At 42.1% G+C, this 14,580-nt stretch overlaps 2 protein-coding genes across 6 annotated transcripts in view; one reads left to right on the forward strand and one right to left on the reverse strand.

Annotated features, from left to right (window-relative positions):
* The window catches only part of CMSS1 (cms1 ribosomal small subunit homolog), a 359,690-nt gene that overhangs the window by 75,604 nt on the left and 269,506 nt on the right, over positions 1 to 14,580 (reverse strand). The window lies entirely within an intron of this gene.
* Positions 1 to 14,580, forward strand: part of FILIP1L (filamin A interacting protein 1 like) — a 313,162-nt gene that overhangs the window by 38,514 nt on the left and 260,068 nt on the right. The window lies entirely within an intron of this gene.

The raw sequence follows: 14,580 nt of genomic DNA on the forward strand, positions 1-14,580 counted from the left end.
GATATAGTATATAGTATTGGCATACTGTTTGGAAAACACCGACTATTGTTGTACAACATGAATATTGCAATATCACACAGTGACACAGCATCAAGTTTGATTATGATGCGATTTGCAACACAACAGTGTCACAAAATCCAACCATGTGTAGGCACAGGTCACAGTCTGCACGTGGCTTTTTCAACATGGACTTCAACATAAATCACAAAATCCCCAAAAAAGTCCCAAATACATGCAGAAATATTTTAATTTTACGACTTAGATGCGACACTGTGTAACCCAAGCTGAATACACATTTTAATAAATATAACCATAAAAATATCTGCTCACAGCAGCTTTATCAAAACCTGTGCAGGGAAACATTGTCCAGTTGCCCATAGCAACCAATCAGCTTTCTTCTTTCATTTTTAAAGAGACCCATGAAAAATGAAAGAAGCAATCCGATTGGTTGCTACGGTAAACTGGGCAACTTTTCCTCTGCAGTTTTTGATAAATCTCCCCCACTGTCCGTTTTCACTTAGCAACAAGATAATTCCTATATAATTTACATAGATTTTACATATGTTGGTTATATGCTATGAAAGATTATGGCCCAGATTTATTAAACTGCATAAGACAAAAAGTGGAGAGATTTTTCCATAGCAACCAATCACAGCTCAGCTAACAGGCTCTGGTAAAGTGAAAGCTGAGCTGCGATTGGTTGATATGGGAAAATCACTATACAGTGGTCCCTCAACATACGATGCTAATCTGTTCCAAATGGACCATCGTTTGTTGAACCCATCGTATGTTGAGGGATCCGTGCAATGTAAAGTATAGGACAGTGGTCTACAACCTGCGGACCTCCAGATGTTGCAAAACTACAACACCCAGCATGCCCGGACAGCCATTGGCTGTCCGGGCATGCTGGGTGTTGTAGTTTTGCAACATCTGGAGGTCCGCAGGTTGTAGACCACTGTTAGAGAAAGTTGTACTCACCTGTCCCCGCCACTCAGGACCGTCACCGCTGTCCGGGAGGTCGCTGTCCATCGCTGTTGCCGCGTCCCCGAGGTGTCCCCGACACTACGGCAAGGCCTCTGCTTCCCCGGCTACGCTCTCCATCACCATCACGTCGCTACGCACGCCGCTCCTATTGGATGACTGACGGCGTGCGCAGCGACGTGATGACGTCGATGGAGAGCGCAGACGATGCAGAGGATCTCGAAGAGGACGCGCCAGAGCCCCGAGGACAGGTAAGTGACCATCACAGGAGCTCACGGGGCACCGTAAACGGCTATCCGGTGGGAGCTGAAGCAGTCTGCGCTGCCAGATAGCCGTTTATGCGATGGCCCCGACATACAAAAGCATCGTATGCTGATGCTGCCTTCAACATGCGATGGCCTCTGAGAGACCATCGCATGTTGAAATTATCGTATGTCGGGGCCGTCGTAGGTCGAGGGGTCACTGTAGTTTTTCTCTCACACAGTTAGATAAATCTGGGCCTATGAATGGGGAAGCTTTCCATTAACATATATGTAAAACAACAGTAGAAATACGTCCCTGGAAATGAATTTTAATGAAGTAATAGGAGTTTGTGACCTGGAAGCTAAACGCAGTGAAATTCAGACAATATATATTATTAGTGGTTTGTTGAGTTTCACAGCTCATAAAACACAGGAAGCGTTTACGTTAATAGTACAGTATGGCAGTAATTACTTGGATGGATGGCGCCATCTGTTGGGCAAAGCATAGAACAATTTCAGTCATTTTCTTTCCCCTTCTTTTGTGGGCTTTACAGAAAAAAAGGTTTATTCTGAGTTATGTTTGATTCTCAGATGTGTGCTTCTAATATCTAGTGATATGAAAAATAGCAATCGCATTACTGTAAAATGACTCGGGGTTTCAATATTACTGCTCCATCATGCCCCAAATAACTTCCCATATACAATGTTTTTTATCAAAACTATTAGGCTGAGGGCTACACAGACCATTGAAAACTATTCTAGAATGGCAAATGGCGAATGAATGAGAATAAAAAGTCAGTCAATTCCCTAAATATGTAATTACGGCTCAAACGGCTTTATTAAAAGCCAAAAATATAAGTAATTCAAACGTGACAACACAGATGCCCGAAACGAGGGCATTGTAAACAAGGTAAATCAAATAACAGGGTACAGTACAAGAAAAATAAAAGAGCAAAAATCGCAATAAGGCACAATCCCAAGGAGCCCCCAAGACATTCAGTAGAGAGACATAGAGTGGCAAAGATTTTGACAGTGTGGAGAAGACATCCATGGATTCCATACTTGCTTAAAGTGTTTAACAGTGTTTACTCATATAACACAGTTTTTACTGAAACATGTAATTCAATTTAAAGGGGTTTTCCCAGACTTTTTGGTTGATGGCTTTTTCCTTGGAATAGGCCATTAATATCCGATCGGTGGGGGTCTATCACTCGTCACTACACCAATCAGCTGTTTTGCCAGAGCCACGGTAACTTTATACACAGTGGTCAGTGCTTTTGCCTTTCAGCTTTGTTTATTGCGTATAAAAGGGTGGATAGGCCATTATTCAATAATTCCCAGAAAACCACTTTAAAATCAATAAGAATGTATAAACATGTCTTGGGATTGCTCTCCCTATTGCCAGCCCTATGTATAGTACAAATTTATGCAAGAAACAGAGAACCTTAGAATAAAAACCAGTGTAAACTGGGGAATTTCCAAGATACTGGCCCTCATTTACTATTCTAAACCCGACTTGTTTTGTCAGGTTTATTCTGGCGCATCTTTGTCTGCGACATGTCGCAGACATCGTGTGCCAGTCTGCGACACTATGCAACATTTTTTCCCGACGGACCTGATGTGGATTCTCCCAAACCGGAAAAAGGGGCGTAACCCGACATTTCTGAGCTTTCCCACGTATTTATAAAGGTTTCCAACCTGAATTTGTTGAATTGTTGTGTATTTTTTCCCGACAACTCAGAGGAGTTGGAAACCAAAACCAACAAAACCCAGTGCGACAAACAGGATGTGACATAATAATAAATACCAGGGGGGAAAAGCAATCGGGTAAGAAAGCAAGATAGACTTACAACCCGATTTTCTAAGTAAATGAGGGTCACTGTCACCTTTAAAGCACACCGGCACTTGCAGGATAAGCATTCATGTTAGCGTACATTAGAATTACCACTATTTCTAGAATTACCATTATTTCCGCCTCAAAATAAACCCCATAGACTTCTAAGGGATTCCGCACTCCCATTCACACTTTTCAGAAGAGTAAATTGAGAAGTGTGAATGGGAGTGCGGAATTCCATAGAAGTCTATGGGCTTTAATTTGAGGTGGAATTCCTCATGCGGACATTCTACCATGTGAATAGGCCCTTAGAGCCTTTCCAAGTTTTTCTGTCTGTTCATGTCTCTCCAGCTACTCTCCCTCCTCTCTCCATAAGCCTCTACAGGTAGCATGTAACCCAATCCATCTAGGAGACGGATTTAGCAGCTTTTTAGAGTGAATGATGGGGGGGGGGGAGGTAAAGGAGCCTTGTAAGTGGAGAAATCTGTGGAGGCATTTTTCTCTGATATGTTATATTTATAAAGTTGATGGACACTTTGTTGAAAGTACAGTCCCTATTTCAATGTCAGCATAAAAGAACTGCTATATGTCCAGGAGCATGAGACTGCTATGTACTCTTTAAAATAAAACTGAAGATCACCCTAAAATCCGCCGCTGGTCTTAAAGGTGTATTTCGGCCCTGAGACATCTTATACCCTATCCAAAGGATAGGGGATAAGATGTCTCGCCGCGGGGGTCCCGCCGCTGGGGACCCCCGCAATCTTGTATTCACCACCCACCTGTGAGATGCACGCCATGGTGCCAGCTCACAAACAGCCGGGTGGCGACCATAGGGCCGGAGTATCGTGACGTCACGGTGTGACGTCACCCCAGCCCCCGCTATGCAAGTCTATGGGAGGAGGCGTGACGTGATGTCACGATACTCCACCCCCGTGGTCGCCACCCGGCTGTTTGTGAGCTGGCACCGCGGCGTGCAGCGCAAACAGGTGGGTGGCGAATACAAGATTGCGGGGGTCCCCAGCGGCGGGACCCCCTGCTGTGAGACATCTTATTCCCTATCCTTTGTATAGGGGATAAGATGTCTCAGGGCCGGAGTACCCCTTTAAGATCCAAGTGGTAGGACGATCCAATTCATGGCTTGTGTGTGGCACCATTTCTGTGAAAAAAAATGTATATTTTCTAATCTCTGGTAAACAACTTTCAGATCTAATAAAGGAAGCAATCTAACATTCTGGAGAAATGCTAAATGTACACTCCTAAGGAGTAGACAATGCAGCTTAGATAGGAGCATCTGTTGTATGTGACTAAAATAAGATTTTATGCTGGAATTGTCTGAATAAATAAAACAACTTGGAAAACGGTAACATATTTCCCGCAGCCGACACTTGGAAAACAAAGTTTCCTTAATTTTTCAGCTGAACTGACAAAAATCCTTAAACTCACGCCAGAAAAAAAGCTCAAATATTGTCACCATATAATCTACAGCCGTGCCTAATGCTACCCCCACACAACTCAAGTGTTTACTGATGTGCACCACAGGCAACATCTGCCGGTCACAGACCAGGAGGAGCAGTGTGGCTTCTCCCAAAGAAATGTGCCTGTCTTATGTAGCCCACCCTGTGTTTGAAATGGGGATTGACCACAACATTTGCCATTGATTGTTATTTCACTATTAACACCCATGGAAAGGATGTACAATGCTTACTGTGACATAGCAAAACTTGAGGATAATGCAAAGAAAACATTCATATACATTTTTCAACCAAATACCATTGTTTTAACTGAAGAAAAGCTAAGAAATCAATATTTGGTGGAATAACCCTGATTTTAATCAGAGTTTTCATTCGTTTCTGCATGCTCACCACAGGCTGGCACATTGCTGATGGGTAACTTGATGACCCTCCTGGCACAAAAATTCTAGGCTTTGTTTGATGGCTTATGACCATTTATCTTGCTATTAATTCAATTCCATGGGTTTTTAATGGAGTTCTGGTCTGAAGATGGCCATGATATGGTCTTGATCTGGTGGTCCTCCAGCCACACCTTGAATGAACTGGTACTGTGGCATGGGGCATTGATCTACTAGTAAGATGTTCTTCCACAGAGGGTGTGCGACACTGTGACTTGTCTAAGCATTAGATAACTAGGTGGTGGGCAAAGCTGAAGACCTTGACTAATCAGAAGAGAAAATCTTACTCCATTTCTCTATGGTCCAATCTTTTACAAACTTCAGCCTGGCTCCTCTTTGCTTCTAATGGATTCGTTGTTTTTTTCTAACTTTCCACAACTTAGCTGATGTTTGCCATTCTTTTAGCCATTCAAATTAGTTGATGGTCATCTCGGTCAGTGGATAGTCTTTTTGCCCTTTGCCAGTAGCTTTCTTGTCCCCAATATGTGTTGCTTAAGCTTGTTTTTATCTATGCATTTAAAAAAAATTCCTATTACCTTTTATGTAATATTTGCAATGTTTTTGCCATGCAGCAGGTCCTATTGCAAGAAGATAGTGATGACCACATCAGTGGTTTTTATACTTTTGTTAGGGGTAGCGTTCACATGTGCATATTTTGCTACTGATTTTCTCCAGACAATTTTGCCGCCTATAGATAAAAAAATCAGCTGCAGAAAATATGCAGCAAAATACATGTGTGAACGTACTATTAAATTAGATTTCAGTCAGGTAATCACTAATCCAGCGTTTCCCAGTGCAGTCCTGAGGTACCACCAACAGGTCCTGTTTTCTGGATTTCCTAAGTCTTTCACAGGTGATATTATTATGGTCAGTGTGAATCAGGCATCACCACAGTTATATCACCTGTGAAAGACTAAGGAAATCCTGAAAACATGACCTGTTGGTGGTACTTGAGGTCCGCGCTTGGGAAACACTGACCGAAACAATACCTAAGGGCATACACCCGAGCAGATATCCTTTCAAACTCGCAGTGTGTTTCTCGCTGCGAGTTTGAAAGGGGGCGGGCTCTCCGAAGCTGTCAGCGGGAAATTTTCAGCAGAAGAATCACTGCTGCAAAAAATCCATTGCACACCCCATTGAAGTCAATAGCGTCTGTGGCGGATTTTTAACAGCATAAATCTGCTTCGGACAGGCCACGGAGAGCCTGCCCCCTTTCAAATTCGCAGAGGGTAACACGCTGGGAGTTTGAAAGGAAATCCGCTTGTGTGAACGAGCCCTTATTAAGTAATATGAGCTGTGTCTGTGTTGGAATTTAACAAGACACTGGAATGGAATAGCTGCCCTACATGTAGAGACGCAGAGTTAAAAAATTAGGGGTGGTCTATTAAATTTCTTCCAAATCTTTATATAGGGCTCCAATGTTGTAATTCACAAGTGAAGTTATCCCTAGGAGACTGTTGAAGCTCCCCAAAAACTATAGGCTCAGATGCTTAAGACAGTGATTATATTGCTTTCTCTGGCAGTTCAGTTTACCGCCCTGCTGGAGTTGTCATGGAGGTACTGTGTCTCCCAAACTGAAAAGGGTCCACGATACCACCAGACTTATTTTAATGTCTAAAGGAGACAGACGTCCCTACATAAATTATTCCTGCGCCATAATAAACAAGGCCGCAAATATGTTTTACTCATACCATGTGTGCTTTACCAATATTTTATCCTACTGTGGTTGAGAGGTAAGCAATGGAGAAGCAAAGCAGTGGTGGCATGCCTGTCACCATGTGCATGTTAGTCAGTCAGTCCTGACCACTTTAGAAGGTGTTTTTTTCTTCGTAAGTGCCATAAAGTTGGATTTCTTTGATATTTTTTTCCAGCTTTAGCAGTAAACGAAAGTTAAGTGCTGGTATGATGCTTCCAGGGTTGTTGTTTTTTTGGATTATGAAGGTTTTTAGCTTGTCTGGGAACATGGTCAGATTTATTAACTGCTTCTCAAGTCTAAGGATATTTTCATGGGCAGACAGAGCAATGAATATTTCCAAGTCACATGTTCTCTGTCATTAATTCATTATCAGTCTTCAGTAAACACACATTTTATATGGACGTGGATGTCCAGTTTACATAGATATGGAGCAACTCTTATGTACAAGGGGAAGGCAAAGATTTTAGGCCTTATCAAACACAATGTTTAGAGAACTGTTGCCTAGGATTAGAAAAACATTGCAGTTTTCCCCCCCAAAACAGCACCCCACCTGCCTCCAGTCTGCATTATTGCAGTTCAGTCTCTTGTACTCCAATAGGGCCAAGCTGCAATGCTAGACACAACTAGAGCTGAGCTAGGCTTTTTCACATTAGAGGTTAAGATTTATATTCCTGCACTACGATATACCCTGGCCAAAGCAAAAAGGATTGTTGGTACTTTCCTGGCATCCAGGGCAAATTCCCCACAAGTCTAATCTCCCCCAACTATGCTGCTGGCGAGTAATGCTAAAAGGTGTCTCCTCCATAACAGTACTTTATCGTACTATAAATCTGTTGAGTTGGTAACCTATGTAAGGATGAATGTACTCTGGTCCATGTATAAATAGTATATACACACAGTAGATCTATTAGATTCCCTTACACATAGAGTTATCCAACGCCCTTTTATACAATGACCTTGTCCAGTCAGATATGCTGATCATCACTAAACGATAACCTGTGTAGTTTTATACATTAAAACTGTAGGAAACCATCTTTAGAGGTCATCCACAGGAAGAAACCTTTAAAGAAAAGGACTATAAATGCATCAAAGCAAAAAAGGTTTGACACTGGCGCTCCCGGGAAGTTATATGCCTATCCTGCCACCTGGTATATTTTGGGTCCCTGATACCCAGCAGAATGTGAATAAAAATTAACTAATGAACTCTAAAAGTTGTGTAAGGGCTCATGCACATGACCTAGTATGGAAGCATATACAACAGAACATGGATCATCTTCTTTCTGTAAGAACCCAAGACAGAAAAACTCTACAGGGACCACACCAATCTATAATAAGACTATGTACATGAGTCATTGTTACATGACAAACACTGATATCCAAGTCACCATGTCTACTTGTACCCAGTAAATAGCTCCATACTAATGATTTTCTTCCATTTTTTTGCATTGCCCCTATAATTAATCAGAGGAATGGAATAGGAAGTATTAAAACATTTATGAGGTCAACCACAGGAAATCAACAAATTAAAACCACCATTAATAATCCCACACAATTCACTGTTCCCACATGCGCTGGATGACTCTGGAGCATGTAACATAAAATTACAGTTTAATAGACTAAACAAATCTAATTGAATCATTCAACGTTACATAGGGATACACTACGTAAACTCCCAGATGACATCCAGTGGAGGTAGAGTTACTCTGGTCTCGTCCTCTCGGTCGCGTGCAATGCCAGGGCTGGCTGGATTTCTAGCATAAACTGAACAGCTGTGCTTAGATTAGTCTCATCATTTCATCTCTGCATGGACATTGTTCTCTTTTCCATGGTCTAAATAGCAAAGGAACCTTACATTCCACAGATTTGGGAGAATGAGGGCGGTAATTGTGCGGTGTCCTCCTGCTATATGAGGCTAATGTACGGTCCAGAACTGCACCAGGAGTCACTTATAATATATACAGTGCTGTGAAAAAGCATTTGCCCCTGATCTGATTTCTTCTATTTTTGAAAATTCGTCACACTGAAATGTATCAGATCATCCAACTGATTTTACTGTAAGATAAATCCAGTCTTTGAAGGCCTATAAAATGTTGTTGTCAAATTATAATTCCATTTATTAAAGATAAAGATGTATTCAAATCCTATTATCACCATCTGAAAAGCTAGTTGCCCCTTAACCTGATATCTGGCGGCGCCACTCTTCACGGAAACAACTCCAGTCAAACGTTCGTCATTACTTGAGTCTTTAAATCATTGGGGAATTTGACCCACCCTTCTTTGCACAATTGCTTTATTAAGCTACAGTGGTGGGTTTCCGAGTATGAGCTACACATTTACACCTGTAGAGTGTGGAAAGATGCAGCCCATGCTGGGTGGTCAGGTTGCTATACTGTCGCAGTGAGTTCAATCATTCAGAGGTGGATTGTGTGCTTCAAACCACAATCCTTGTAAACCAACTGCTCGAGCTTTAGGTCAGGAATTGATAAGGATGAACAATGTTCTTTGGGTTTTCCTGATTATGACATCCAGGTCCTGCAGAACAAAACAGCCCCAGACAACAGCACCACCACCATATTGTATTGTTGGGAGGATGTTCTTGTTGTAAACTGCAGTGGTAGCTTTATGGCAGATATAAAAGGACCGATGTCTACCACCTTTGACAGTCTACAGAATATTATCCCAAAAGTTTGGGGATCATTTAGATGTTTTTTGACAAACCCAAGATGGGCCTTTGTGTTTTTCTTAGTCTTGCTGTTCTTCAATGGATGCCATCATTTGCCAAGACTCTTTACTATTGTGGAAAAGTGTACACCAACATTAAAGGGGCACTCCGACCCTAGACATCATATCCCCTATTCAAAACATAGGGGATAAGATGTCTGATCGTGAGGGTCCCGCCACAGGGGACCCCCGCAATCTCCCTGTTGCACCCGGCATTCGTTTAGAGAGACTGGTGCAGCGCTGGAGGCTCGTGATGTCATGGCCAAGCCCCCTCAATGCAAGTCTATGGGAGGGGGCGTGACAGCCGTCATGCCACCTCCCATAGACTTGCATTGAGGGGGTTTGGACGTGATGTCACGAGAGGGGCGTGACCGTGATGTCACGATCCTCCGCCCAGGATCACTAGTCACCTGGCACAGAGTCACCATGCACCGGTTGTTTGGGGTGATGAAGCAGAGATTGCGGGGGTCCCCAGCGGCGGGACCACCGCAATCAGACATCTTATCCCCTATCCTTTGGATAGGGGATAAGATGTCTAGGGGCAGAGTAACCCTTTAACTGAAGCAATTGATGCATGCAGTTTTCCTGAAGAACCTCTGTTTTTTTTTTTTTCTTGACCTCCTGGATGAGTCTTTTCTTAGGGAAATTTAATTTGGCAAATCACTCCTCACTGTTCCCCTTTTTCTCCATTTGTGAACAATATTTCATATTGTGACATTTTTTTTAATGTGGCATCGTGTGCAGTTTTATTGAGACCTTCAAGCTGCTTCACATCACCAGACAGGTTATATGCAAGTCAGTGGTCTCAGTGGTCTTGAAGTTTTGCAAAATCTGAGGGCCACAGTTTGAGACCACTGATGTAAGTGATGTTTAGTTTCAATAGGTTTGGTAGGAATCATGTTTGGGTGTGGCTAGTGACACTGACCCAATTGAATATGATTAACCAGTTGATACAGTAGCTAAGGGGACAATTCATTTTTTAAATAGGGCCAAATAGGATTTCCCTTCAATAAATAAAATCATCATTTATAAACATAATTTTGTATTTACTTGGATTATCTGTGTCTAATATTTGATGAAATGAGTAGTTTGATTATTTGGAACATTAAAGTGTGATAAATATACAAAAAATTAAAACAAAGTAAAAAATTTGGAAAAAGATTAGTGCAGTAAAAAGAATTTGTTTACACTTGCATCAATTCTCCAAAATGAAGTCATTGTGGGGATCAAACCTTCCCCTCTTTAGCTGAGGAGAATTTAATTCAGTGGACATCGGGATACCGTTCCCATCAGTCCATTGTCTGTAAATGGGTTCTGGACTATGGATTCTCATAGCAAAGACCCGCAGGATATTATCAGAATGTTCCCTTAATAAAAGTGTCCAACAACAACATTACCAAACATTTTACAGAATTCACATACTAGTGCGGTCATGGAAAGAAAATGTGTATCGCAAGATAAGTCCAGCTGCAAAAATTTTATTTGACAATAAATGAAATAAAACATTTTTATGGTTATTGATTCCTAACACTGACTAGAGTGACTCTTTTAGGAATTAGAGACTTCATGGTATAATACATTTTTTGTATTAACACCACAAGGGAAAGCAGCAAAATTTCCTCCCATTACACTCACTTTGCAGACATCCTCGATTTAGTCCATCAATACTTTTATGTAGGGTGATTTAAGGGTTATTGTTAGTATCCTTAGATGTTTAATGTCACAAAGCTTAAAGGGGTTGTACGCTGCACTGACTTTCGGAGCTCTGCTCACAGCGTCCGGAAGTTCATTACTCCGAACGCTGTGTGCGGGCTTCAGTGTTCGCGGCCACCGGGCGTGACGTCACGCCCGGCCCCTCGCGACGTCTCGCCCGCCCCCTCGTGACGTCACACCCGCCCCCTCTACCAAAGTCTATGGGAAGGGGGAGTGACAGCGGTCGCGCCCCCTTCCCATAGACTTCCGTTGAGGGGGCGGGCGAGACGTCACGAGGGGGTGGGCGAGACGTCGCGAGGGGCCGGGCGTGACGTCACACCCGGTGGCCGTGAACACGGAAGCCCGCACACGGCGTTCGGAGTAATGAACTTCCGGATGCTGTGAGCGGAGCCCCGAAAGTCAGGGCAGCGCACAACCCCTTTAATACCTAAATATTTTTGGTGGTCTAGGGTGGTAACAGGGTAACAGTTCTATTGGTGGACTTACGGTACTTAAATTCACCATAAAGCAGTGCTTCGGCCATAAAGGTTTAAACAAATATATGAAACATCTTGTAGTATATACAAGGTAGCAGGTTGATACCAACTGTGTTTTTAATGATGTATAAATGATAACTACCATTAAATTGGTGATCCTACCAACCAAATAAAAAATAAAATCTAAGGAATTACATATAATACTAATGGTTTGGGTGCATAAAAAGCATCTGAAAGCCCAACTTTTTTATTTGTTTAAGTAATTTTCCTCACATCTTTTTTTGGTCATGGGTCTCCCGTGGATGGCCAGCATCCCTAAAGCATGTAACATTCCTGCCGCTTGACCTTCCTGGAGTGCACTGTAATCCTTTCCATGGAGGGCACTGTAACCCCTGTTCCCCAAGAGGGCAATGTAATCCATTTCCCGAGTAGTGAAGTCTAAACCCATTTCCCGGTAGGGCATAGAAATCCCACCCCCTAGGAGGGCATTGTAATCTCTTCCCCAGCTTTGTTTCCTTGTCTCCCTCCCTCAAACTGCATAAAAAAAGTAAAATTTGAATTCTGTACCCTATCTTATACCCTATTGAAGGAGTATAAAATAATATTTTTTAGGATACAAACTGTGGGGGATATCTACTGCAGGGTTCAATAGTTAGAGAGTTCGGCACAGCCCCCGTAGTAGTCCCGCTTCACAAACAAACAGCACTTATGGCTTGTACACGATCCACCGGGTGCTCAATCCAGAAAATAAGCATGGAATGCAAGCTGAAAGAATGACGATGGCACTCACCGGTGATGATAGAACGGTGAATCTTTATTGGTGACAACCGGCAGACAACAGCATTGGGATGAGGGACGCCACAAGCGTGATAGCTATTTTGTGCACTGGGCGCACTTCTGAAAAAGTGTGCCCAGCGCACGAAATAGCTATCATGCTCATCCCGATGCTGTTATTTGCCGGTTGTCACCAATAAAGAGTCACCGTTCTATCATCACCGGTGAGTGCCATTGTCATTCTTTCAGCTTGCTAATTAAAACTATGTTGGACTAAGTTGGCCAAATGTATTAAGAGGTGCATGAATCCTTGGTTGTCTGTAAGTCTATAAAACAAAATCTATGTCGGTTATACTTATACTAGTTATACTAGTGTAAAATTCTGTATGTGCAGGTTGATCTTGTTTGAACCCCAACTGCCAGATACTAATCGAGACTATGGAGTCACAATATACCCAATGAACCAATTCACATATAAAGATCAATCTATGGTGCCAAGCCATAGAAGGGAGTAGGATGCCAGCTACATGTGTGCCCACCACTGCCTGATGGAAAAGGAAGATGTACATTGAGGATCCTGAACCACTGTTAGCACTAACACCTACGTTATTTAAAACCAAATATTTTTTTTATTCAATTCGACAGCAAAGTTCCTGCAGATTTGATGCTGTATTCAACTATTTATGTTGATTTAAACAGCATTAACGTAACAGTATTAAGTCAGCAGCATCCAATCTGCAGCAGATACAGCATATGTAAATGTACCATAAATATCTATGGTCAGAGAACCCTTTAAGCAAGTTATTTTAGTATCAATGGCATTAATAATAAGAGACATATTAAGTTTAGTAGATAGACGTGCTGCAGGACATTTAGCATACCATGGCCAACAATATCTTGGTACACTTCTATAAATGGACATTTGGAAAGAATGATTCCTTGTAGTCGGCGCTGCCTCTGACCTGGCTCCTGTTATTCTACCAGCAGTCTTAACATTTACATATTTTATAAGTAAATGAACAACTTGGATTTTTTTTCTTCAAACATCTCTTCAGCAAACACATTAACATTTACACAAAGGCACATTTGCCCAGCTCTAAAGAGACATTGTTAATGTGCAGCTCATTAATCTGCTAAATCAGTTTGGTAAAGAAGAAAATATATATTATGCTTGTGTTACCTGCACATATCAAGGGAAGAGTATTCCCTATCAGTGTCCAAGATATGACCAAGCCGACTTAACATGGTGAAGATGGTGACTGGCAACAAAGTTTGCTTCAAAGCATTTGGTGTAAATCAAGTCCGATCCATGGAGGATGCACCTTAAAACTTACAGGACTTAAAGGATCAGCTGCAGATATTTTAGCGCCAGATAACACAGGATACCTTTAGAGGTCATAAGACATCCATTCCTCAATAGGGTTGGTGAAATGAGGAGCACCAACACAGTATTAGGCAGATGATTTAACCCCTTCTAGACATATGGCGTACATGTATGTCAGAAGCGAGAGGCAGTACCAGAAAAATGCTGCATCAACTTGTCCTCCCAGCAACACAATTGCAGGTGCCAGTGGTGGCTGTGGCAGCTGGCGGCCTAACAATGGCCTGTAAAGACACAAACTTTTTTGATGGCAAAAGAAACTTAAATTGGCAGTGTCATTAAAACTAATTTTTGCTATTGCACTCCTTATAGTAAATAAAAAATCTTACTAATGTACTTTGTTTATAAAAAAATGAAGTATTTTTTTGCTTTATTTGTGTTTAAAAAAGCTGCCACTAGGTGTCTCCCTACTTGTCCAGAGCACATTTCCCCCCATCTCTTGCACAGACTTCGGGCTCCTGCTGGCCTGGCAGAAGTCCAAAATCAGGAAATGCAGTCTGGAGTGCTGAGGGGTGTGTGAGCAGCCTTAACCAATCATAGCTCATCTCATACTGAACTGCTGTTGGCTGTGTGTAGCAAAATGAGGGAGGAAGTTCTCCCCTGTATGGCTTAAGATTCTGTCACACCTGCTGGGGGAACGCCCCTTCCCAGTCTGTGAATCTGACTGAGACTGAGCAGAAAATACAGAGCAATATCTAGGTAGAAAACTAAAAAATAATAAATTGATCATGATGGGGGCAGTGAACTGGGAGGATTATAAAATTTAAAAAAGCATGACAGGTACTAAGTCCCCTCCACAATTCATCAGTTTCTGCTATTACCCTCTCACAGGAACAGTCTTTCTTTGACATAA

This window comes from Hyla sarda, chromosome 2, assembly GCF_029499605.1.
Source record: "Hyla sarda isolate aHylSar1 chromosome 2, aHylSar1.hap1, whole genome shotgun sequence".
In the NCBI taxonomy this organism is placed as follows: domain Eukaryota; kingdom Metazoa; phylum Chordata; class Amphibia; order Anura; family Hylidae; genus Hyla; species Hyla sarda.